This window comes from Camelus ferus, chromosome 1 (assembly GCF_009834535.1).
Source record: "Camelus ferus isolate YT-003-E chromosome 1, BCGSAC_Cfer_1.0, whole genome shotgun sequence".
NCBI lineage: Eukaryota > Metazoa > Chordata > Mammalia > Artiodactyla > Camelidae > Camelus > Camelus ferus.
The window spans coordinates 72,359,318-72,385,424 of record NC_045696.1 but is presented as its reverse complement, the minus strand read 5'-3'; the positions used below and the strand labels follow the sequence as shown (position 1 = coordinate 72,385,424).

General features: G+C 38.4%; 1 pseudogene; it reads left to right on the top strand.

Moving 5' to 3' along the window:
- Positions 1–17,166, top strand: part of LOC102512565 — a 61,785-nt pseudogene extending 44,619 nt beyond the window's left edge.
- Positions 17,167–26,107: the final 8,941 nt, after the last annotated feature.

The window sequence follows — 26,107 nt, the reverse complement described above, 5'->3', positions numbered from 1 at the left end:
TGTTCCAAATTCACTGATTTACATGTGGCTGTCCATTTTCCCAACACCATTTGCTGAAGAGACTGTCTTTTCTCCACTGTATATTCTTGCTTCCTTTGTGGAAGATTTATTGACCATGAGTCTGTGGGTTCATTTCTGGGCTCTCTATTCTATTCCGTTGACCTGTCTGTTTTTGTGCCAGTACCACACTGTTTTGATTACTGAGTTCTGTAATATTGCCTGAAGCCTGGGAGGATTATTCCTCCAGCTTCTTTCTTATTCTTCAGTATTGCTTTTGCAATTCTGAGTCTTTTATGATTCCATGTAAATTTTAGGATTATTTGTGCTAATTCTGTGAAAAATGTCCTGGGTAATTTGATAGGGATTGCATTAAATCTGTACATTGCTTTGGGAAGTATTACCATTTTAACAATATTAATTCTTTTAATCCAAGAGCATGCAATATCTTTCCATTTCTATAAATCAATTTCAGTTTCCTTAATCAATGTTTTATAGTTCTTGGCATATGTCTTTCACCTCCTTGGTCAGGGTTATTCCTTACTCTTTTTTGTGATGTAATTTCAAAAGGGATTGCTTTTTAACTTTCCTTTTCTGGTATTTCATTGTTAGTGTAAAGAAATGCAACAGCCTGGGTTCAATCCCCAATACTTCAATTAAAATAAGTAATTAATTAATTAAACCTAATTACCTCCCCCCCCAAAAAAAACAAAAACAAAAACAAAAATGAAATGCAACAGATTTCTGTATGTTAATCTTGTATCCTGCTCCTTGCTGAATTCATTTATCAGTTCTAGTAATTTCTGTGTGGTTTTTAAGGTTTTCTATGTATAGTATCTTGTCACCTGCATATAATGACAGTTTTACCTCTTCCCTTCTGATTTGGATACCTTTTATTTCTTTTTCTTGTCTGATTGCTGTCGCTAGGACATCCCAATACTGTGTTGAATAGAAGTGGTGAGAATGGGCATCCTTGTCTTGTTCCAGATTTTAGCAGGAAGGTTGTCAGTTTTTCACCACTGAGTATTATGTTGGCTGTGGGTTTGTCATAAATATCTTTTATAATACTGAGATATGTTCCCTCTATACCCACTTTGGTAAGAGTTTTTTTTAACGTGAATGGATGCTGAATTGTATCAAATGCTGTTTCTGCATGTAGTTGAGTTGATTATGTGGCTTTTGTTCTTTCTTTTTTTGATGTGGTGTATCATATTGGTTGATTTACATATGTTGAACCATCTCTGTGACCCTGGGAGGAATTCAGCTTGATCATAGTGTATGATCTTTTTTATGTGTTGTTGGAAACAGTTTGCTAATATTTTGTTGAGGATTTTTACATCTATATTCATCAAAGACATTGGCCTGTAGTTTTCTTTTCTGGTAGTGTCTGTCTCATTTTGGTATCAAGGTGATGGTGGCTTCATAGAATGAGTTTGGGACTCTTCCCTCCTCTTCAATCTTTTGGAAGGTTTTGAGAAGAATTGGTATCAGTTTTTCTTTTTATGTTTCACAGAATTCCCCAGTGAAGCCATTCATTCCTGGGCTTGTTCGCAGGGAGGTTTTTGGTTTTTGGTTTTTGTTTTTTACAGATTCTATTTCACTTCTAGTGATCAGTCTGTTTGAATTATCTATTTCTTCTTAAGTTAGTTTTGCTGGGCTGTATGTTTCTAGAAACTTGTCCATTTCTTCTAGGCTGTCCAATTTGTTGTCATAGAATTGATCATAGTATTCTCTTATGTTTTTTTTTATATCTGTGGTATCAGTTGTTATTTCTCCTCTTTCATTTCTCATTTTGTTTATTTGAGTCCTCTCTCTTTTCTTTTTGGTGAGCCTGGCCAGAGGTTTCTCAATTTTCTTTACCCTTTCAAAAAACCAGCTCTTGGTTTTATTGCTTTTTCTGTTGTGTTTAATCTCTATTTTATTATTTCCTCCCTGATCTTTATCATTTCTTTCCTTCTGTTGACTTTAGTTTTTATTTGTTCTTCTTTTTCTAATTCTTTTAGGTGGCACGTTAAGTTGTTAATTTGAGATTTTTCTTGTTTTTTGAGGAAGGCCTGTATCGCTATGAATTTCCCTCTTTGATTTCATCCTTGACCCGGTGATTTTTTAGTAACATCTTGTTTAGTCTCCATATAATCATTTTTTCTCATTTCTCTTTCTGTGCTTGATTTCTAGTTTCATGCTATTGTGGTCAGAAAAGATATTTGAAATAATTTCTGTCCTCTTAAATTTGTTGAGGCTTGTTTCATGTTTTAGTATGTGATCTGTCCTAGAGAATGTCCAATGAGCACTTGAAAATAATGTGTGCTCTGTTTCTTTCAGATGTATTGTGAAAATATCAATTAAAGCTAACTGTTCTGTTGTGTCTTAGGATGTCTATTGCCTTATTGATTTTTCTGTATGAAATATCTGTCCATTGATGTCGGTAGGGTGCTAAAGTCTCCTATTGTTATTTTATTCCCATCAGTTTCTCCATTTATGTCTGTTAGTATTTGTTTTATGTATTTAGGTTCTCCTTTATTGGGTGCATATATGTTAACAAGTGTAATTCCTTATCTTGTATTCATCCTTTTATCATTACATAGTGTCCTTCTTTACCTTCCTTTATGGCCTTTGTTTTAAGGTCTATTTTGTCTGAGTATTACTACCCCCACATTCTTGTCATTTCCATTTGCATGAAGTATCTTTTTACATCCTCTCACATTCAATCTATGTGTGTCCTTTGCCCTAAAGTGGGTCTCTTATAGGCAGCACATTGTAGGCTCTTGTTTTGTTATTCAATCTGCTACTCTGTGTCTTTTGATTGGTGTATTTAGTCCATTGACATTTAAGGTAATTATTGTTAGATATGTTTATTGTTTTCCAGTTGATTTTGTATTTCTTCTTTCTTTTTCTTTTTGCTTTTCCTTTTGTGGTTTGATGATATTCTTTTGTATTGTGTTTGAATTCTCTTCTTTTTGTTTTTTTGTGAATCTATTCTATGTATTTGATTTGTGGTTACCCTGTTTTTCAAGTATGTTAACCCATTTACTTTATCTACTTGCATTAGACTAGTAGTCATATAAGCTTAAACACATTATAAAAAAACTACATTTTCTTACTCCCCTCCTCCACATTTTATGTTTTGATGTCCTCTTTTACATTTTCATGTTTTTCTTTTGTTGTTCATTATAGTTACCGCATTTCCAATTGTGATTTTTCTCTTTTCTGTAGATTCTTGCTTCTTTTCCATTTAGAGAAAACCTTTCAATGTTTCTTTTAGGATAGGTTTAGTATTGCTATATTCTTTTAGTTTTTGCTTGTCTAAGAAATTCTTTATCTCTATTCTAAATGATAATCTTGCTGGGCAGAGTATCCTAGGTTGCAGGTTTTCCCTTCCAGGATTTTGAATACATCTTGTCAGTTCCTTCTGGCCTGCAATGTTTCTGTAGAGAAATCAGCCTATAGCCTTATGGGGGTTCCACTGTAACTAACTCTTTGTTTTTCTTTTGCTGCCTTTAGAATCCTCTCTCTGTCTTTAACTATTGTCATTTTAATTAGGATATGTCTTGGTGTAGGTCTGTTTGGGTTCATCTTATTTAGGATTTTCTATGCTTCCTGTACCTGGATATTGTTTCCATCTTTAGGTTTGGGAAGTTTTTAGCCATAATTTCTTGAAATACATTTTCTATCCTTTTTTCTCTTTCTTCCCCTTCAGGGATCCCTATTATGTACAGATTGTCATGCTTTATATTATCCCATAGATCTTATATATTACTTTCTTTTTTTAAAATCATTTCATGTCTTTTTGTCTGCTGTTCTAATTGGGTGATTTCCATTAGTCTATCTTCCACTTATTTGTTCTTCTGCATTATTTAGTCTGCTCTTCATTGCCTTCAGCTCAGCTTTCATCTCAGCAAATGAGTTTTCTCATTTTAATTGGCTCTTCTTTACAGTTTCTTGGTCCTTTTTACAGTGATCTGCATTTCTGTCAATAACCTTTCTTAATTCCTTCAGTATTTCTGTTATCTACTTTTTGAACTCAAGTTCTGGTAGACTGCAGAGGTCTGTTTCATTGTTTATTCTTTCAGGGGATTTCTGTTGTCTTTTGGGGGGGAATGGTTCCTCTGCTTCTTTATTTTACTTTTATTTGTCTGACTATGAATTTAGGAGTAACAATTATCTACTGTGGCCTTGAAGGGCTATTTTTATGTGGGAGCATCCTTGTGTAGCCTGTGTGAGTTTAATATTTTTGTTGGGGGCTGTTTTTAGTATGGATGCCTGCCTTATCCTTTCTCTGTGTGTATTGGCTGTTATCCCCTTGATAAGGGGATATGATTGGTGTTGTGATGACCAGAGCCTTCACTGGATGTTGAGCAGACATCCTCTTCACTCTGCACTTTTCATAGCCCTGTTGTAGGTTGGGTCTACTCTTCATTTGTTGGAGTAAAAGCCCGCAGATCTTTTTCTAAGCTCTGGTATGAGGTATGCAGGAGTGGAGTGCTTCCACTGTGAGAGGAGCCACTGAGTAATCTTCCACAGGAGCTGTCCACTGGGAAGTACACTCTGTGGTATCGCCTGTCACCCATTGTGCATGCTCACAAAGTACACTGTTGTTGGAGCTGCCCTTGGCCCTGCTACAGCTGTGAGAATGCAAGCAGTCTGAGTGTCTCAGACACTGTGCTCACAAAGCCACCAGAGCAGATAGACTTAAGTCAGGCACCAGCTCCCCCACCCCCACCCACTGTAGCTGCACACCTGGACCCTCCCTGGGATCTACGGAGTCAGCCCAGACCCCAACACTGCCTCCATGTACCTGAAAAGCCTACAGCTGATAATGCCAAACCTGCCCCAGCCATGTACCCAGTATTCTGTTCACATGTCCCACAGCTGCTGAGCCAACAAAGGCACTGGAGGAGTAAATTCTCCAGAGTCTCCTGGGACACAGCTCAGACTTCAGCCCCACTTCTGAAGTTGCATGGCACCTAGAAATGGGCTCAGATTTCAGTGCTGCCTCTGCTTAGGGGCAGACCATCTGTGCTTACATATTTAAGGTCATAGAGTTGGAGCCATGCTGACTGTGAGCACATCAAGAAGGAGGCTGCTATGGTGGGGTTCTGCCCTACCTTCACACATGTTAACAATGGGGCTTTTTATGACAGACCCTGGCTCCATTGTACACATTTGTAGCCCATACCACACTCCAGCTCCTTCAGGCTGTCTCTGAGCAGCCAATCCCGGTCTTCTCCCCAGGTCTGTCCTCTAAAGTCCGAGTTTCAGCACCCATCCCCTGCATGCACCAGCAGATGTATCTCTCAGGCTGGGGAGTGCATCAAGGTGGCACAGATCCTCTGTGCTGGCCTCTCTCTGTCTGCCTGCTGCACTCTCCTCCAAGCTTCTGAAGTTCCCTATCTGGCCTGGCTGATATCCCTGCTGGTGAAGGGACTTCCCAAGGTGAGAGAACCTTTCTTTTTTCACAACTTCCTCCCAGTGGCACAGGTCCCATCCCAATTTTCCTTTTTATTCCATCCTACCTGGTTACATGGTGATCTTTATTATAGTTTTGATTGTATGAGATCATCTGCCAGAGTTCAGTAAGTATTCTGTGAGTAGTTTTCCACATGTAGATATATTTTTGATGTATTTGTTGGAGGAGTGAGCTCCACTTCCTTCTATTCTGCCATCTTGATTTCTGCCTCCTTTCATTCTTATAAAATTATTTCTACATCTATGTATTTATTTCTTGCCCTACCTATCAGTTTATCTGTTAATCTCTGTATAGGCTTATAGAGTTCACTGAAGCAGTGTTCACCAAATGTTCCACTAGGTTATTTATAAGTAAATTTTTCTTTCTTTGTACTTTTTATACTACTTGAAGTTTTGATAATAAGCATATATTATTTTTATAAAAAATAATGTACATATTCTAACATAGATAATGGCATTTACATTTACATTTTGATTCTCAAAACATAATGATATTAATTTTGATTTGATAAAATATTAACATGCTAAAGCCATTTCCAGTTCTATAAACAAACTAAAAACCCAACAGAAAGTATCTGCTCCACATTTCAAGAGTAATGAGTTCAATCATGTTAAGGTTATAATTTTGTTAGTCTGCTAATTTTTTTCCTCTCACTGCAACTAGAAATTAATTCTTTGTCAGTCTTAACAATTAGTGTTCTTATCTTTTTTCTGTAATAAAGATGACATTAGATCAAAATCTTTTCATTTTTCTTCTCTTAAAAATCCACAGTAATAGTCTAGTCGTGACAAGCATGTGATAATATCATCTGCACAGAAAAATAAGATTTCACAATTTCACAACCATCCATACCAACTACCTTATACCAACTACCTTATTGGGTATATAGCTAAATTAAAAGGTCTCTCTCACATTTATCTTGAAGCTTCCTTAATTTGAATTTTCTCCCACAGTCCCAGCTACCCTTAGAACATCCTCTGTTTCCTGTACCCTATTCCTTGTTCTCCAGAAATGTTTTAAAGTCTCAAGATTCTCCTCTAAGATACAGTCTTAGGGTTGAAAAAATTGAGTGCAGAGGAGTGATGTGGTAGAAGATATTTCTGTTCATCAAGACTCACTGGCCCTCCCTGTGAGATGATTATACTCAGGCATGTCCGTGTTACTTGCTTTGGCTAATGAAATGTGCAAAGTGATGTATGTCACTTGGAGGAAGAAATTAAGACCCAATGCATGCCTCTGCCACAACGACCAGCAATGCTCCAGGTAGAAAAGATGATCTATTCAGCTTGGTTCCCTGAGTGAAGACAATGTGAAGCCAAGCTTCAGTCAGCCCACAGTGGACATGTGGAGTGAATGAAAGACTGTCGTAGGAAACCACTGAGATGTGAGGTTTTTGTTGCCACAGCATAACTCATCCTGAATAATATACATTAGTATTCTGGTAGCAAAGCTACTCCCCCTTCTTGAGTTGTAGTTTTCTTCTGCACCCATCTAGTACATCTGATGAACTCTCACTGGACTCTTGGGAGGAGACACCTTATCATAATTATGTATATACCACCTAGAAAATTAGCATAAGTTTTAACATTGAAAAATCTCCTTTTCTATTTGTCTGGGCATAGTCTGCTTACATAAATCAACAGATACAATGGATCTGTTAACTCCAGTGTTGGGGCTGAATTTATGTATCTGCCTTTTGTAAAATGAATTATCACATGTAGTCAGGTACTCAGTCCTACTGAACAAATGAAAGAAGTTTCAGTGCTTACTTATTAGTCATGTTATCTTTCCTAATGATCAATTATTGCTTTTATGTTCAATTCAAGAAACAATTGAGTATCTACTATGTACCAGGCATTCTGAAAGACACTAAGAATTTAGAAATAAATATGAACCCCTTCTCAAAAATCCTTACAGACTAGTGAGTGAGACAAATAAGTAAAATACAAGTTGTCCTGACCTGGTGTAGTCTTGAATGGCTCCCTTAGTGACAACAGAGACTGTAGACACCCTTTAATAAATAGCTGTATTTGCCATCTGCAGTCCAGAAATTCTGGGAACTAGGCAAGTCCTGACACAGTTACTCTCTGAAGAGAGTCCCCTGGGATGTTCAATGAATCCAAAAGATTCTTGGCAGTTTTCTTATAGTCACTGTGTACAATCACTGGCCATGCTCTTTCCATTCTCCCTTTTCAGTTCCTCCCATATTCATTCCTTCTTTCTTTCCCACTGATACTGTGTTACTTCCCAACTTCATAACCTTGTATCTTTATAATTTTAATCCTTTTGTGGCAATTTATCTTCATATTTTGATTCACCTCCAAGATCCTGTTATTCCTGACAGAACCTACTCCAGATCTTTGTGTTCTATAAACATTCTTTTAATTCTTGTTGAATGAAATCTGACTCTTCACATGATTCATTCATCTTTGACAGTATTGATTATAAAGCTGATAAAAAGGATAAGTTTTGCCTAATTGGAGACACCCAGAATCTTCATGATAACCCCAATATGAGAATTGCCACATGTACTGCTGGGCAATAAAATTCAGCAAGTAAAAATCATCCAAGCTGCCTCGTGACTCATAACTCAATCCATTAATAGGATTTTTTGTATCTTTCTCTTCTTTAGTTCCTGACTCAGTTTTATCCCTGGATATTAGGCTATTGGTTCCTTTATTAAGTAACTTCTAGCGTCCCCTCACATGATTCTTGTTATGAGACCACTGATCTACCCACTTTGATACTACTCTCTGGATCGTGCTCAAAGCCTAAGGATGGAAAAAATAGTTGTGTTCCTATTTACCATACACCCATATCTTATTTTGGCTATATTCCAAGTCTGTTTTGCAATTCTTGGTAAGAATTGCCTGGTCTTTAGTTTTAACTGTTTAGTGCCAATTTAAGCGTCCCTTTAGAATCTCCTTGACAAAAATAATGCTTAATGATATAGAACATAGGAACTTCAAATGAAATTTAAAGATATTTGATCAGATATTTGATAGTTTAAGATAATTGATTATTTTCTTTACTGATGTCTTTTAATTTATAGAAATAATGCATAATGATATGAACAATTTCAGAAATATATCAAGTAATAGTTAATGACTATTTTCACTTCCCCTCCACTCAATCCTGTTCCTTCCCCAGAGATAACCACTGATAACAGTTTAGTATATATTCTCCAAAACATTGTTCTATGCATTTAAATCATAAATAAATATACATAGCTATAATGTGACGTCCTCCACATAACTAGTACCCATGTAGTTACTTTACATAAATTTGGTAACATCATAGATCATTAATTCACCTATTCAACAAGTTACATTGACCCCCACCCCTAACTATCTTCTGCCCATTTTTTTTGTCCTTTTTTTAAATTTATTTTTTTATTGAGTTATAGTCAGGCATATGTAGAATAGATAAAGAAGATTATACTATATAGCACAGGGAAATATATACAAGATCTTGTGGTATTTCTCATTTTATTAATTTGAGCCCTCTCTCTTTTTTTCTTCATGAGTTTGGCTAAAGGTTTATCAATTTTGTTTATTTTTTCAAAGAACCAGCTTTTGGTTTCATTGATCTTTTCTATGTTATCTTAGTCTGTATTTCATTTATTTCTGCTCTAATCTTTAAGATATTCTTTTCCTTCTACTAACTTTTGGTTTTGCTTTTTCTTCTTTCTCCAGTTGCTTTAAGTGTAAGGTTAGATTGTTTATTTGTGATTTTTCTTGTTTTCTGAGGTAAGTTTGTATCACTATAAACTTCCCTTTTGCAACTTCTTTTACTGCATCCCGTAGGTTTAGATCATTGTGGGTTTTTTTTTTTTAACATTTTTATTGATTTATAATCATTTTACAATGTTGTGTCAAATTCCAGTGTAGAGCACATTTTTCAGTTATACATGAACATATATATATATTGTCACATTTTTTTCTCTGTGAGCTACCATAAGATTTTGTGTATATTTCCCTGTGCTATGCAATATAATCTTGTTAATCTATTCTACAATTTTGAAATCCCGTCTATCCCTTCCCACCCTCCGCCCCCTTGGCAACTACAAGTTTGTATTCTATGTCTATGAGTCTATTTCTGTTTTGTATTTATGCTTTGGTTTTTTGTTTTTGTTTTTCAGTTTCCACATATGAGTGATCTCATATGGTATTTTTCTTTCTCTTTCTGGCTTACTTCACTTAGAATGACATTCTCCAGGAGCATCCATGTTGCTGCAAATGGCATTATGTTGTCAGTTTTTATAGCTGAATAGTATTCCACTGTATAAATATACCACCTCTTCTTTATCCAGCCATCCGTTGATGGACATTTAGGCTGTTTCCATGTCTTCACTATTGTAAATAGTGCTGCTATGAAATTGGGGTGCAGGTGTCATCCTGAAGTAGGGTTCCTTCTGGATATAAGCCCAGAAGTGGAGTTCCTGGGTCATATGGTAAGTCTATTCCTAGTCTTTTGAGGAATCTCCATACTGTTTTCCATAGTGGCTGCACCAAACTGCATTCCCACCAGCAGTGTAGGAGGGTTCCCCTTTCTCCACAGCCTCTCCAGCATTTGTCATTTGTGGATTTTTGAATGATGGCCATTCTGACTGGTGTGAGGTGATACCTCATTGTAGTTTTGATTTGCGTTTCTCTGATAATTAGTGATATTGAGCATTTTTTCATGTGTCTATTGATCATTTGTATGTCTTCCTTGGAGAATTGCTTGTTTAGGTCTTCTGCCCATTTTTGGATTGGGTTGTTTGTTATTTCTTATTAAGTCGTATGAGCTGCTTATGTATTCTGGAGATGAAGCCTTTGTCGGTTTCATTTGCAAAAATTTTTTCCCATTCCATAGGTTGTCTTTTTGTTTTGCTTATGGTTTCCTTTGCTGTGCAGAAGCTTGTAAGTTTCATTAGGTCCCATTTGTTTATTCTTGCTTTTATTTCTATTCCTTGAGTAGACTGTTCTAGGGGAACATTTTTGAGATATATGCCAGATAATGTTTTGCCTATATTTTCCTCTAGGAGGTTTATTGTATCTTGTATTATGTTTAAGTCTTTGGTCCATCTTGAGTTGATTTTTGTGTATGGTGGAAGGGAGTGTTCTAGCTTCAGTGTTTTACATGCTGCTGTCCAGTTTCCCCAACACCATTTGCTGAAGAGACTGTCTTTCTTCCATTGTATATTCTTGCCTCCTTTGTTGAAGATTAGTTGACCAAAAGTTTGTGGGTTCATTTCTGGGCTCTCTATTCTGTTCCATTGGTCTATATGTCTGTTTTTGTACCAATACCTTGCTGTCTTGATGACTGTAGCTCTATAGTATTGTCTGAAGTCTGGGAGAGTTATTCCTCCAGCCTCTTTCTTTCTCTTCAGTAATGCTTTGACAATTCTAGGTCTTTGATGGTTCCATCTAAATTTTATTATGATTTGTTCTAGTTCTGTGAAATATGTCCTGGGTAAATTGATAGGGATTGCATTAAATCTGTAGATTGCCTTGGGCAGTGTGACCATTTTAACAATATTGATTCTTCCAATCCAAGAGCATCGGATATCTTTCCATTTTTTAAAGTCTTCTTTAATTTCCCTTATCAATGGTTTAGATCATTGTGTTTTCATCTTCCTTTGTCTCTGGATATTTTTTTATTTACTCTTTGATTTCTTCAATGATCCATTGCTTGTTTAATAGCATATTGCTTAGCTTCCACTTGTTTGTGTCTTTTGCAGTTTTTTGGTTTTTTTTTTTTTTTTTTTTTGTAGTTGATTTCTAGTCTCATAGTGTTGTAGTCGGAAAAGATGCTTGATATGATTTCAATTTTCTTACATTTACTGAGACTTGTTTTGTTGCCTAGCATGTGATCTATCCTGGAGGATTTTCCATGTGCACTTGAAAAGAATGTGTATTCTGTTGCTTCTGGATGGAATGCTCTTAAATATCAATTAAGAACATTTGATCTAATATGTTACTTAAGACCTGTGTTTCTTTATTGATCTTCTGTCTGAATGATCTGTCCATTGATGTAACTTGGGTGTTCAAGTCCCCTGCTATTATTGTGTTACTGTCAATTTCTCCTTTTATGTCTTAATATTTGCCTTACATATTGAGGTGCTCCTATATTGGGTGCATATATATTTACAATTGTTACATCTTTTTCTTGGATTAATCCCTTGATCATTATGTAGTGTCCTTCTTTGTTTCTTAACAGCCTATTTTGTCTGAAATAAGTATTGCTACTACAGCTTTCTTTTGATCTCCATTTGGATGGAATATCTATCTTTTTCTATCCCCTCGCTTTTAGTCTGTATGTGTCTCTAGATCTAAAGTGAGCCTCTTATAGGCAGCCTATATAGGGGTCTTGTTTTTGTATCCATTCAGCCAGCCTGTGTCTTTTGGTTGGAGAATTTAGCCTGTTTACATTTAAGGTAATTATCAATATGTTTATTCTTATTGCCATTTTTAATTGTTTTTTATTTGTTTTTGAAGGTCTTTTTTTCCCTTTCTTTTATTCTGTTCTCTTGTGATTTGATGACTATCTTTAGTGTTATGTTTGGATTTATCTTTCTTTTTTGTGGGTATGTCTATTATAGATTTTTTGTTTGCCATGAGGTTTTTGTATAGCAGTCTACATATATAAGTGATTGTTTTTAAGTTGCTGATCTTTTCATTTCAAATGCATTTAAATAGCCTGCATTTGTCCTCTTCTTCCCTCATCATTACTGTTTTTGATATCATATTTTACATCTAATTATTTTGTGTATCCCTTAACTGCTTATTGTGGATATATATGATTTTACTACTTTTATCTTTTAACCTCCCTACTAGTTTTGTGTGTGGATGATTTCCTACCTTTACTATATGTTTGCCTTTACCAGTGACCTTTTTCACTTTATAATTTTCTTATTTCTGCTTGTGGTCTTTTCTTTTTTCACACAGAGAAGTTCCTTTAACATTTGTTGTACAGATGGTTTGGTGGTGCTGAATTCTTTTAGCTTTTGCTTGTCTGTAAAGATTTGATTTCTCCATCAAATATGAATAAGAGCCTTGCTGTTTAGCATATTCATGGTTGTAGGTTTTTCCCTTTCATCACTGTGAATATATCATGCCACTCCCTTCTGTCCTACAAATTTTCTGCTGAAATATCAGCTGATAGCCTCATGGGTGTTCCCTTGTATTTATTTGTTGATTTTCCCTTGCTGCTTTAGCATTCTCTCTTTATCTTTAATTTTTGTCATTTTGATTACAGTGTGTCTTGGTGTGTTCTTCTGTGGGTTAATCCTGTATGGGACTCTCTGCACTTCCTGGACTTGGGTGTCTTGTTTCCTTTCCCGGATTAGGGAAATTTTTAGCTATTATCTCTTCAAATATTTTCTCAGGCCCTTTCTCGCGTCTTTTTCTGAGACCCCTATAATGTGAATATTAGCACACTTGGTGTTGTATCTTAAACTGTCCTCATTTCTCTTCATTCTTTTTTTTTTCTGTTCAGTGACAGTGATTTATACTACTCTGTCTTCCAGCTTACTGATCAGTTCTTCTGCATCATTTAGTCTACTGTTGATTTCTTCTATTGAATTTTTCATTTCAGTTACTGTATTCTTCATCTGTTTGGTTGTTCTTTATATTTTTCAACTCTTTGTTTAAAAAATTCTAACTTCTCGCTCTCATTCTCCTCCCAAGTTCTTTGGTCATCTTTATGATTGTTACTCTGAACTCTTGCTCAGATAGATTGCCTATCTCCACTCACTTAGTTGTTCTTCTGGGGTTTTATCTTGTTCCTTCATCTGGAACATATTCCTCTGTCGCCTCATTTTGTCTAATTGCTATTTGTATTTTTATGTCTGTGGTAGGTTAGTATGTTTCTCAACCCTGGAGAAGTGGCCCTCTGTAGGAAACATTCTATGCATCCTAGCAGTGCACTCTCTTCTTATCACCCAAGCTTTATGCTTTATGGGTTCCACCTAAGAGGGTTGCGTAAGTCCTTCTGTTGTGGTGGGCTGACTATGTGGGCAGTCTGGTAGGCTTGGTTAGTCTGGTTGGTTGCCAGGCCCTGTCTTGTGCAGATGCTGCTGGCTGCTATTTAGTGGGATCTGGTCATGATGTGGCTGGTTGCAAAACCTTAGGGGGCTCCAGGGCTAGTGCTGGCTCACTGGTGGGTGGAGTTAGGGTCCTAAAGACTCTGGGGCTGTTGCCCACCCACTGGCAGGTAAAGCCAGATCCTGTGGTTAGTAACAGACTGATGGCAGGCAGAGCTGATTCTTGGAGTCTGGGTGCAGGGCCTAGGGATCCCAGAGTTAGTTTCAGATTATTGTGGTGGGGGAAGGGGGGTCAGTTCCTGACACAGTTGGGTATGGGTTTAGGGGTGTCTTAAAGTTTGTGTTAGCCTGCCAATGGGCAGGGATAGGCCCCAGCTGGTACCAGGGTACAGTCTGGCCTTCATTGCAGGTTCATAGTTTTCTTGCTTCTGGTGTCTGCCCCCTGGTGGCTGAGGCTGATCTAGAGGCTTGTGCAGGCTTTCTGGCTGGAGGGGCCAGTAACCTGCCCATTGGTGGGTGGAGCTGGGTCTTGGCCCTCAGTTGGGCAGGGCCATGTCTAGGGATGTGTCTAGAGGTGGCTGTGGGTTCAGGAAGTCTTTAAGCAGTCTGACTGCTGGTGAGTGGGGCTCTGTCCCTGCACAGTTGGTTGGCCCAAGGATCCCAGCACCAGAGCCTACAGGCTGTTAGGCGCAGTCAGGTCTTGGTATTAATGATCCAATATGTCAGCCACCAGGAGTGTTTATGCTGTTGAATGTTCCCCAATATGTCTACTACCAGTGTCCATGTTTCCCAGGTGAGCCACACCCACCTCCAGCTTCTCTAGGAGACTCTCCAAGACCAGCAAGTAGGTCTGGCCCAAACTCCTATCACATTACTTCCTTTACCTTGGGTCCTGGTACATGTGGGATTCTGTGTGCACCCTTTAAGAGTGAAGTCTCTATTTCCCCCAATGCTGTGGGGCTCTGGCAGTAAAGACCTACTGGCCTTCCCAGTGCTGGACCCCTAGGCTGGGGAGCTTGATGTGGGGCTTAGAACCCTCACTCCTGTGGGAGAACCTCTGCCATAGAATTATTCTCCAGTTTGTGAGTCACCCACACAGAAAATACAGGATTTGATTATATCGCAAGTTCACCCCTTCTGCCCATCTCATTGTGGCTCCTTCTTTATGTCTTTAGTTGTGGAAGATCTTTTCTGACAGGTTCTAGTCTTTCTCATCGATGGTTGTTCTGCAGATAGTTGTGGTTTTAGTGTGCTCATGAGAGGATGTGAGCTCAGGGTCTTTCTACTCCACCATCTTGGCTTCTCTACTAAAATGCACAATCTTTTTAAAGCAGCAATTTCACTTTAACAGCTAAATCTTACAGAAATATTTCTATGGGGATACAAAAATAAACATTGTTTACAGTCACACAGTAGATTAATCTTAAATGTCCATAAATAACAGAATAGTGAAATAAATTATGACTTATTCATATAATAGAATATAATTCTTTTTTTAAAAGAAGCTTTGTTTTACTTTATGATACAAATATCTATTTTAACTTTTTTGTTTTTAAAAGTATTACATAAGTGAATTCGTTTTGTCTTCAGGTTGGATTTGTTCAATAGGTGATATTATATATATATATATACATATATATATATATATGAGATCAAATTTTATTTGACAGATGTAAGTCACTCAAAAGAGTTCATTTTGATTTATTGGGTACATAATAATATACCTTTCAAAAGAAAAATATGTTCATATATATTTACTTGACAGATTGAAATGCTGCAGAACTATCACTTTGTTCTTTCAGAGATATGGTTTATATATCTTTCCGAATGTGTTCCTGGCCTAATCACCCAAGTAAATCCAAAGGAGTTATTCTTGGTTCTTGAATAAATATTACTCATTTGATAACTTTTCATTAAAGTAAAATATAAATATCACCTGCATTTTACATACATCATCTATAAACAGGTAATTGGAGTATAGATATATGCAAATTATTTACACTCATGTACTCGCACTTACTATCAAAAAGCCAAATAACAGCTAGGACATAAGAGTGGAATTTCCTTTTTAATTCTGAGGCTTCTATTATACTTCTTTTTCCACATCAGTTCTACATTATGTTTCAAGCTAGAAATCTTATAAATTTCACTTTCCTCGGTTTGCATCCAAACCAGATTTTTCAGTTTAATGGTCCTTAGTGTATTTAGCTATGTGATTAGTCTTTATCAGGAAGAGTAAAGGAAACCAACACACTTCCTGATTCACGAATGCCAGAAAGAGTGGCAGCAAACATCCATGGCATATGACTGCAATGGAAACTGTGCTTGAGATGAAAAGCCAACCTGCCTTCTTCAGGCTCTTTTGAGGTTTAGCTTCCAACTGCTTCTTCCTGGGGAATATGAAGCAAGATATAGAGGTTTAGCCTAGCATCAGGGTGAAAGCAAGACCTTTATAAACCAAAGTCATATGTTTGACTGGAGCAAACGTCCAGAGCCTCAGCAGTTTGGAGCGCAGATAAAAGCCAAGAAATTCAAGTGAGAAACTGGAGGGCGAAGCAGTTGTAACTTAGCTTTGTAGACTCAGGAGTGTGACATCATAGTTCTCTTAGCCACACAGAACTAGACAGAGCAGAGTGAAATAAGCCTGAAAAAACCAGCTCCAAAGGTGATGGCCAGTGAAGAATTGGAATCCAGGCAAGACATAAGGGCAGAGTTCCTGACCAAACAAGGCAGGATCCCAGTCTGAAAACAAAAGCAGAGACATAAGTGTTAACGGGTGCAAGGTGGGACCCTTCCTCAGTCTGGACAAGGATGCTAGACTTTATTCATTCAGCAAGTATTTGTTGAGCATTTATTACATACCAGGCATTTTTCCAGGCACAGGGAATACGGTCATGAACAAAACAAAGGCTCTGCCCTCATGGTGTCTGCTCCCTTATAGAGAAAGACAGATAATAAGTAAACAATCCAAACCATTTTTTAGAAGGCAAGTAGTGATTTATGCTAGAGAGGAAATAGAACAGAATAATTCGATTGAGGGGGACTTTCAATAAGGTTAAGAAAAGGTCGGAAGGGGTTAGATCATATGGGGTCAGTGGACTATAGGAAGTTCAGATGTCATTCTAACTACAGTAAATGCCATAGGGGGTTTTAAAATTGAGAAATGACGTAATCCTGAATTTTGTCTTTCAAAGAGCACTCTGCCTACTCTGTGAAGAACTGACTGAGGAGCCAAGAGCAGAAGCAGGGAGGGATTAGTTAGGAGGGTATTGCCATAATTTAGTGGAGACATGATGTTGGCTTGGAGCTGGAGAAAAGTTGACACTGAAAATATATTTTGAAAATAGGACCTCCAGGATTCACTCATGGATTGGATGTCAGGGTAGGGAGAAGAGAATAATCAATAATGATTTCTAGGTTTTTAGCCTTAGCAACTGGATATAGCCATTAACTTAGAGAAATAAAAGAGCAAGATAGGTTTCAGGAAAGAAAGCCCAAATTCCTTTTAAGCTCTGTTAAGTTTGGGATACTTGTTATACCCTAAAATGATGATTAGGCACTTGGCTATGAGTCTGGAGCTCAAGAGAAAGGTCAAGAGAAGAGATACTACATGGAGAGACATCAGTGTGTACAGATGGGATTTGAAATCATGGGACCAAATAAGATCACCTAGATGGAGAAGGGAAAGAAACAAAGAAAGACAGGGAAAGGAAAGAGACTAGCCTAAGTCTAGTCCCTGGTCTCCCTAACCCTTAGAGGCTGGAAAGAGGGAGCAAAAGAAACAACTAGTGAGACAGAAGAAAAATGAGGCGATTTTGGTGTCAAGGAAACTGAGACGGGACTATAATTATGACACCCAAAATCAGGAATTCAGAAGGGCCATCTGCGCAGAATCTTAACCCTGTGTCCTGGGCTTATGCAAGAGGACTGAAGTCATTGAGGAGACAGATATATGGAGTCCAAGACTTGCGCTTAGAGAAGCAGTTCATGGATCTCTTTGGCAGCCAAGGCGAGTTAGAAAACAGGAACTGCGGATTTGTAACAAGACCTCCAGGTAATTCAGTTTGACAACAGAACTTAGATAAAAATCACTGCATGAGCAAGTTGTCGGGAGGACTACTTATTCTGCCTTTATTGGCATCAGTTTGGGAACTGGGCTATGTTTGAGCCCACGTTCTCAGACTAACCCTACAATCCCACGGGGGATTGGCAGTGGGGTACCAGCAATAGCTAATATGACAGTCAAAACTCAGGGAAAACAGTAACAGGAGAAATGAGATAGGGAATGACCAAAGGGAGCCAGAAGGTCCAAGCCCTGACCAAGAGAAACCAGGGAGTTTGCAGCATGTAAAGAGGGTAGAACAGGTGGGCAAGCATCCAGACAAACATCCAGGTGTGCAAGTAGTACTTAGAAATAAAGGACAGTCTTATACTGGTAACTACCCCGTTGTCTTAACCTAGAGTGCTTGGGACTAGCCCAAGAAGAGAAAGGAAGCCTGCAATTAAGAGTTGGGAGGAACAGAGGTAAATCACATAGTGCAGTGCCAGACACATGGTAGGTTTCAGTTCATGACAGGCACATTCATTCATTATCATTGTTTTACCCTGAGCAAGGTCCTGAAACAAACTGGGTAATCACAGATCTATCTTCACACTGACTGGTCTTCACAGTCAAAGCCTACAGGAGAGTGACCTGCCCAGGATTTTGACCCCAAAATCACTTTCTTTACAAAAGTAAAAGTTCTTTATGTGCTGAGAATATAACTATAATATGCCCACGCTCTCTTCAAAAGTCAGGATTCTCCTCCTTTGAGTATACCTTCAACTCTGAGTCCAGCACCTAACAACATTGCTAGGGGAGGAGATAAATCAAAAAGCATTGGTGAGCCTCCGGAATTATCTATGGATTTCATTCATGCAGGCTCTATTTCCTCCCAGTAATATTGGTAACTGAGAGATACCTGCTCTATATGTCATGTTTAAGTTATATGAGCCTTCTAATGGACCAAGGAAAGAAACCCAGAACTTGGTTGTGGTGATTTAATACAGTCTTTGGTTCCACTAGCATGACCCCAGCTGCACACATGTATTTTCAAAGAATAGTTAACCAGGGTGAGCCATCCAGCTTTTCTTTGCCCAGCCTCAAAAGGCCTCCCCTCTCCTCACACTGACCCACCTTCTCCATTTAATACAAACAGTATAAATATTTAATTTCAAACAGCAGATTTCTAAGTTCCTCTAAGGACTAGCAAAACCTGATTAATGTTAAGAATCTTTTGGGAAACAAACTTCTTTGCAGCAGAACTACCAGCCTGACATTCTGCCTGGATTTATATTTCATCATGTGCCCAAGGCTTGAACTTGCTGCAGAACAGGCTTCTCTCCTCTGTGACTGTCACAACTCCAAGGTGCCATTTAGGTCAATGCATTAACCTTGGTCAAGCAGAGCTGAGCAAGCCAATGGCAAAACCCTGAGTGAGCTATGCTTTAGAAGGCAGATGCTGATAGTTTCAAAGACCACATGTCTGAATGCCTATATTTGTCCAGCAAAATCTGTATGATTGTCTGACTCCCCAAAGAGAAGTACCAAAGACACGGAAACAGCCAAGGGGTGTGTACTACAGACAGCTATGTTGTACCAGTCTGGAAAATTCACATTATTGTTATAGGGTAGGAAGTTTAGAAAGTTTTGAAGTCAGCATTTTAGCCTTTTTCCTAAACCCTGATGTTAGTGAGCAGGGTTTCAGGAAACCCATAAACAGCTACTGTTTTCTTTATCTTGGCATTAACAGGCAACATGAAGGTTTAAGAAAAGTTTGTTGGAAAATTTCCACTTCGAACGGCAAGGGATTAGGTGTTTATTCCAATTTCTCTCTCACTCGCTCACTTTCTGAGAGGGAAGTTCACTCTTAAGATGAAAAGCAAACAGCCACAAAAGCATTTCCAAGTACAAAGCCGTGGGGTATATTCCAACCTTTGGAGAGAGTCTCCCAGGTTTCTAACCACAGCCGGTTTTATGTTCCGCGCATCAATCCACACATGTGATTGTTACTGTACACCTGTATGTCATTCGGAGGTTCACCCAGCTCAAGCAAATTATATTTTTAAACTATACTCATCAAAAAAAAAAAAAAGTTCAGGGAAAGGGATTTCCTAGCTCTCAAATAAAAATGTGCAGTGGAGCGCTTACTAAGTAAACAGAAAACATGGGCAGCTGAGAAATCAATTTAGCTGAACAAACAATGTTCCATGTAATGAACTACTAATTATCCTTTTATGCCATGTCAGTCTGAGTGATTACAGAGCTGTGCAGTTTAATTTGACGTTTGAGCATTGCCTTGCTCCATTAGCTTCATATAAAGCTACAACACATTCAAAAGGGGGGGAGGGGGGTCTGTATTTATCTGGAACTAAGTAAGCACCTGTATTAATAATAAGAGCATCTCAGAATCTTTTTTAAAATATATTTTTCATATGAGAATAAACAAAGCATTAGGAACCTAAGGAGTGTGGAGATCAAATTGAGTACCTTATTGTCAGTGGATGAAACACCTTGAAGCAGTGATATGCCCTGGGCTCATCACAGGAACTCCAGCTCTTGAAAACACCACTGCTGTCAGCTGACACTTACCTCGCTTTCCAGCCCCAGGCTCCAATCGGCGGCAGGATTGCAGAACTGGACCAACAGGAGGATGCAGAGTGAGAGTTGAAATGAAGAAAGGGTTCTTTTTCAAACTAAACTCATTAAATCATAAGATTCCTTTAAAAAAAAAAAAAAAGAACTTGCATTGTAATGAGAATATGATCAGAGATTAGAACCCTTGACTTCACCTGCTTTCTTTTTCATGTCCTATCACATAGTAAATGACATGGCTGAGGGAGTAAATGGTGATCTGGGAATTTTTTTTTTTATAATTCCATCCAATTCAACAAATTCAAGTTGAGTTCCTGCCATGCACTTTCACCTAAGTGTTATGGTAGATGGAGAGAGAAATAAAGATACAACGCATGTCCTTCAAGGATTGGCCAGCCTTTGGTACTTGAGCCTTCTTCTGTTTTTCAACTTGCTGAGCAAGAAAAACTGGCTCTCATAAGCAGGGGTTCTCACCTTTCACTGCACATTGGAATCACCTGGAGATCCCTCAAAAAACTGACACCTGGATCCCATCCCTAGAGATTCTAATTTGATTGATCTGGATGCAGTGGTAGAGGGTCATGATTTTTAAAGCATCTCAGGTAAATCTAATTGGAAGCCACTGTTGCAACCCACTGCTATGTTGACTAAGTGTTTTATCTTGGAGTTATGCCATTTACTCAATCCACAAGTATTTATTGAGTATTTGGAAGGAACTTCTGTGGTATAGGAAGAGATATACAATGGTGATACAATGATCCCCCAAGAGAGGGAAGAATCACCCACCTTTTCAGAAAACATTACACCTAGATTCATACACTTCAGAAAGAATTATCTCAGTTAATGCCCACAGTAACCTTGAAATGAGATATCCCCACTTAACAGATGAAAAATGAGGCCTGACAAGATTAAACCGCTCACTCAAGGTTGAACATTTAGTCAATGACAAACTGGGACTTAAACATAGAATTTTAGAGCCACATGAGATCTCAGTGATGACATAATTCAACCCCTTCATTTTTATGGTGAATACCCTGAGTTCCAGAGAAACTATGTGACTTGACCAGCCAGTGGCTAAACTGTTTTTAAAGCCCTAAGACTGAAACCCAGTTCCCAGCTGCCACCCAGTTCAGTATTTTTACCTGAACAATAGATTGCATCTCCAAATGGTCAGCTTTGGTCACTAGACAATTAAAAATAGGATATTTGATGAGAAACAGGGTTCTAAAACTCATTTGTTACAGCCTCAGATCAAACTGATGATTAAGGAAACAAATCCCCTGCTTGACACCTAGCATTCAAGCTAGTTAAGAAAAGTAGAGTAATACTATCAGTTAAATTTGTGATAAAGAGACCTTTCCAGGGCCCCAAATCCTAAATCCTCGACCAACTGCATGCCTGTGGCCTACTTCTTCTCCGTATCTAGAGTACTAGGCAAATATGTTCTTTATTACTAAGTCTGCAGTTCTCCATCGTGGATGCACATTAGAATCACCTTGTGTGCTGTTGCAAAATACCCAACATGGACCACATCCCCAGAAATTCTGATTTAATTGGTCTGGGTTGAGTTCTGGGCATCAGTGTTTTTAGAAGCTCCCCAAGTGATTCTGAAGTATAGCGGGTTAGCCCATTGATTCCAGGCGTTGCCCTCGAATATACTGGCCCACTCATGGTCCTCAGGTGCTCTTCATGCGCCTGAACAGAAGATCAGAGTGGGAGGAGGCCTAGTGTTCTCCTCCATGCCTTTTCTCCCCCAAGATTGACCATGGTTCTTCTCTGGCCTTCCAAGACGGAGAGCAGTTTCTCCCAAGTAAGAAAGGATCAGGCCTCATTTTAAAACACAACATTTTTCTTAAAAGTATTTTACAAAATACCTAGCTAGTACTCCTCAAAACTGTCAAGGTCATGAAAAACAAGGAAGGACTGAGAAACTGTCACAGACCAGAAGGGATTAAGAAAACATGGCAAGTGGAATATAGTATCCTGGATTGGATCCTGGAACAGAAAAGACATTAATGGGAAAACTGGTGAAATCCAAATGAAGTCTAGAGTTCAGTAAATAGTCATGTACCAATTTGGTCTTTTAATTTTGAGTACATTTGTAAGATAATAACATTGGGGAAAACTGAAACTGGTTGAGGAGTATAAGGGGACTTGCTGTGCTATCTTTACTACTTCTCTGTAAATCTAAAACTATTCAAAGTAAGAGTTTATTAAAATAAAAAGAGTAATTTTTTAGATGCACTGAATGAGAGTTTAAAGGATTGCTTATCTCACCTAGTTTTTAATCATGATACCATTTAGTTACTAGTATGGCAAATTGCCTGTATTTGAGGATTTTGTTATTAACTATTTTGTCTTTCAACTATTCCATTGATCTGGGACAGAGGGAGCCTTGGCCATTTCTACCCAGAGGTTAGAAGGAATCATTAACAATTCTTTCAGTGTTATGTATTAATCATGTAGGGAAAAATAGAGGACTGTGGCATTAAAACACAACAAATCTCAACTCTAGGATAATATAGCCTAGCTGCCATGTTCTGAGACATGAAGCCACATGGTTTAGCAGCATAACAAAGTGTTTCCATTGTGTTGGCAGCACCATTTTTACTGTCATATTCTAACCACACTCACATGCATATTTTATGATCTTACTGAATGCAATGTGTTCTCTACATAGAACATATGCAGTCTCTAAGCACATTAAAAACAGCTGCTGCCCGAATCCCTGTCTGTTTTCCCAAGCCCATAAGCCTAGTTCCCAAGCCTGTCTTCCAAGACTGTTCTACTTAAGAAAAACTGAATGAACTGTTCGCAAGTGGTATTTTGCTACCAGGTCTCCAAGATGATCTCCATAAGAGCTCACTGAAGCTGAAAGGAATCTAGCTTCTACGTAGAGAGAAACGGAGAGCTAACTACCTTCACTTCTATTCAATCCAAAAGGAAACCAGCTCATGGTGAATGTAGTTTTGTTGCTAAAAGTACAAACCCACTTGGTTCTGATCTGAGGCCCACTAGAATCATACCATCTTTATCCCACAGCCAAAGAGTGTTCTAGGAACCTTCTAGCCAGTACTCCTGGGAGGTAAAACAAAAATAAGAAGTTAGGAATAAAAGATGCTGAAGTAGGGCTTTAAAAAGAGTACTTTTATCCAGTTAGACCTGTTCTTTTCTCCCTAGACCAGTATAGGGTACCTCAGCTTTGACCACCCTGCTAGGATTATGTTTTAAATCAGTCTCCTCCATTGGTCCTGCTTTTGGCTTTCCATGTGGCTAGAGTAGGATTTCTGTTACACTATGTTTCAATTTGGAACCTAGAGACTGGGTGGTTCTGTATTTGGCCCGTGCTCAAACTTGTCCTTCCACTCAGCCTCCCACATCCTGTGTTGATTCTGTGCCTATCTATTTCTCCACTTGATTATAAACCCCCAAGGGGAGAAAACCATGTCTTACTCATTTTGTGTCCCTTGCTCTGCCTACCACAATGCCTTTCAAATAGCAAGTGTTCAACAAATGGTGGTGGAATATGTTTTATAGTTCTTTAGTGGCCAGGCTTCCTATGGATCTTATTTATGGCTGCAGTCCCTGTGGTCACACAAACGGGGGAATCAGGGCAGTGCTCAGTCAGAACTCAGCTAGAAGACCCTACATTTCTCCTGCACACCCTGGAAAGAGGAAGGGTTGATTCACTGGAGACTGAGGCACTACTAGAAACACTTCAGAATTATGTACCAAAGATACGTATTTTCCTTCATCTTTAAGCCAGAGGAAAGTTATGGTTGTAAATTTACTCCATGATGCAGAATTTATTAACTGAAAAATATTGGTACAGATTCATCTAATAAAGGAGACATTGTTTAAGGGCATGAACTGAAGGCTGAGAGGAGACAAGCTCTTTAGACATGATGATATATAGAGGACTTGCATGTAAGAGCCGAGGGTGACACAGTTCATAATCAAATGATCTTACTGATAGTAATGCACAACAGCAAAACCAGGAGGAGACAGTCTTTTACATGAAGTTGAAGTGACATCTTCTAACCTGAGTCCAAAAGGGTGGGAAGATTAAAGAAAGTCCTCTCTAGTCTATTCCACCCATCCCTTGCCCCAGCATGAGTTTTAGTTCTACATTCTAGAGATTTCCCTAAAAGCTCCCACCTCGTAGTCCTTTCCCATAAAGCCAACTACTCACTCAATCTTTTTTTCTTTCATGCCTTTTTTGCTTTTAAAATGTTTTGTTTCCTTGCACTTGGGTTCTACCTTGGCCTAAGCATCCAGGTACCTTGTCAATCATCAGCAATTTGCATTTATATTCCTGGACTCAGAAGGTGAAGAAGTAGAAAGAGTAGGGGACCCATGGCAATTACTTCTCCTCAGGAGAAGGTATGAATCATACCCATCATATTGTCATGATTAACATCTTACTAACATATCTCCCTTAGGTTATTAAGCTAAAATGGTATCAGATTCCTTCTTTACCTTAAATCCTGCTACTTTATTGTTTGCAAGAACCCCCCCCCCCATATTTCCTATTTGTGTTCCTATCTTGCTTATTAAACTACTTATAAGGTCCTTTGAAGGAAGACCCATGTCCCCAACGTTTACTTGGTATTTGCTCAAAGGGCACAAAAGGGGTGGGGAAGGAAAGAAAAATACCAGAGACATTCTGTGCTTTTATTCCAAGTTCATAACTTTGTAGATTTTTCATAAATCCTACATAAGATGTCTGTAAAATCGTCTTGGCCATGTTGGCAGCCAAAATCCAACAAAGTCTGATTCATTTTACTCATTATTTTCATCTTAAGTGAAAATTCTTCTTACAGGCATGCATGTATATTCTTCAACCGAACTGGACAATTACCTACTCTTCTAATTTGTCTTATCCTTTCTGGCCTATGTTAATCAGATTTGTGCTGGGATCATGCTGTGTAACAAACAACCCCCAAATCTCAAGGATTCATAATAACTGGCATTTATTTTACACTCACAAGTCTGTAGTTCTGCCGAAGGTTGTGTGATCTCAGCTGGGCTCCTCTGGGCCAGGTTGGACTCAGGCCAGATCACTTTCAGGTCTACTTCCATGTGCCTTCATACTATGTCCAAGGCTGAAGGAGCAACAGTTACCTGGGACATACTCTTCTCAAGACAAAGGGAAGGAGCTGGCAGAAGCCCAAGAGGGCTGGCAGAAATTTATCATGCCTCTTTTAAGGTCTGTACTCACAAGTATCATGATGTCCCCTTCCATTGGCCTAAGAAAATCACAAGGCCAAGACCAAAGACACTAAGGGCAAGGGAGGATGCTCTACCCCAAGCAGTTAGGGGAATGAAATGAATAACTGCTATTCAATGATCTAATCTATCACAGGCCTCTGTGGCTTTATTTTTGCTATCCCATTTGGCTGAAATACCTTTACTATCCACAAACCTCCTATTTAAATCTGGCCCATCATCCTTCCAAGTCCCAGTCCAAGTGTCACCTCCTCCATCAAACTCTCCCTGGTGTCACTGGGCAGATATAATCATTCCTTTTTCCACACACTGAAATCTGTATGGCTCAAAGAGTATTTATAACACATAGAATTGCATTGCAGTCATTGTCTGTTTGAAATATCTCCTATAAAATCCTGAGCACCTTTTAAAAAAAAAAAGGGCCTATGAACAATTCATTTTTTATTACATCATTCAATGCCTTTAGTATGATAGATGCTCAGTATATGTTGCATAAAGAAATGAATACATACACATATTTGTGTACATGTGACTGTGTGTGTGGATGCCGGCATTAAAGAGAAAATATAATAATTAAGGGTTTCAGGCTTGGCATCAGACACACCTTGGTTCAAATTCTGTCTTCTTTGGTTGAGTGCCCTCTGGGAAGGTACATAGCCTCTCTGTGCCTCAGTTTCCTCAACTATAAAATTGAAATTGTAATAATCCATGTAAAAGGTTGAGTAAAAGACAAACACTTAGTAAGTGCTAC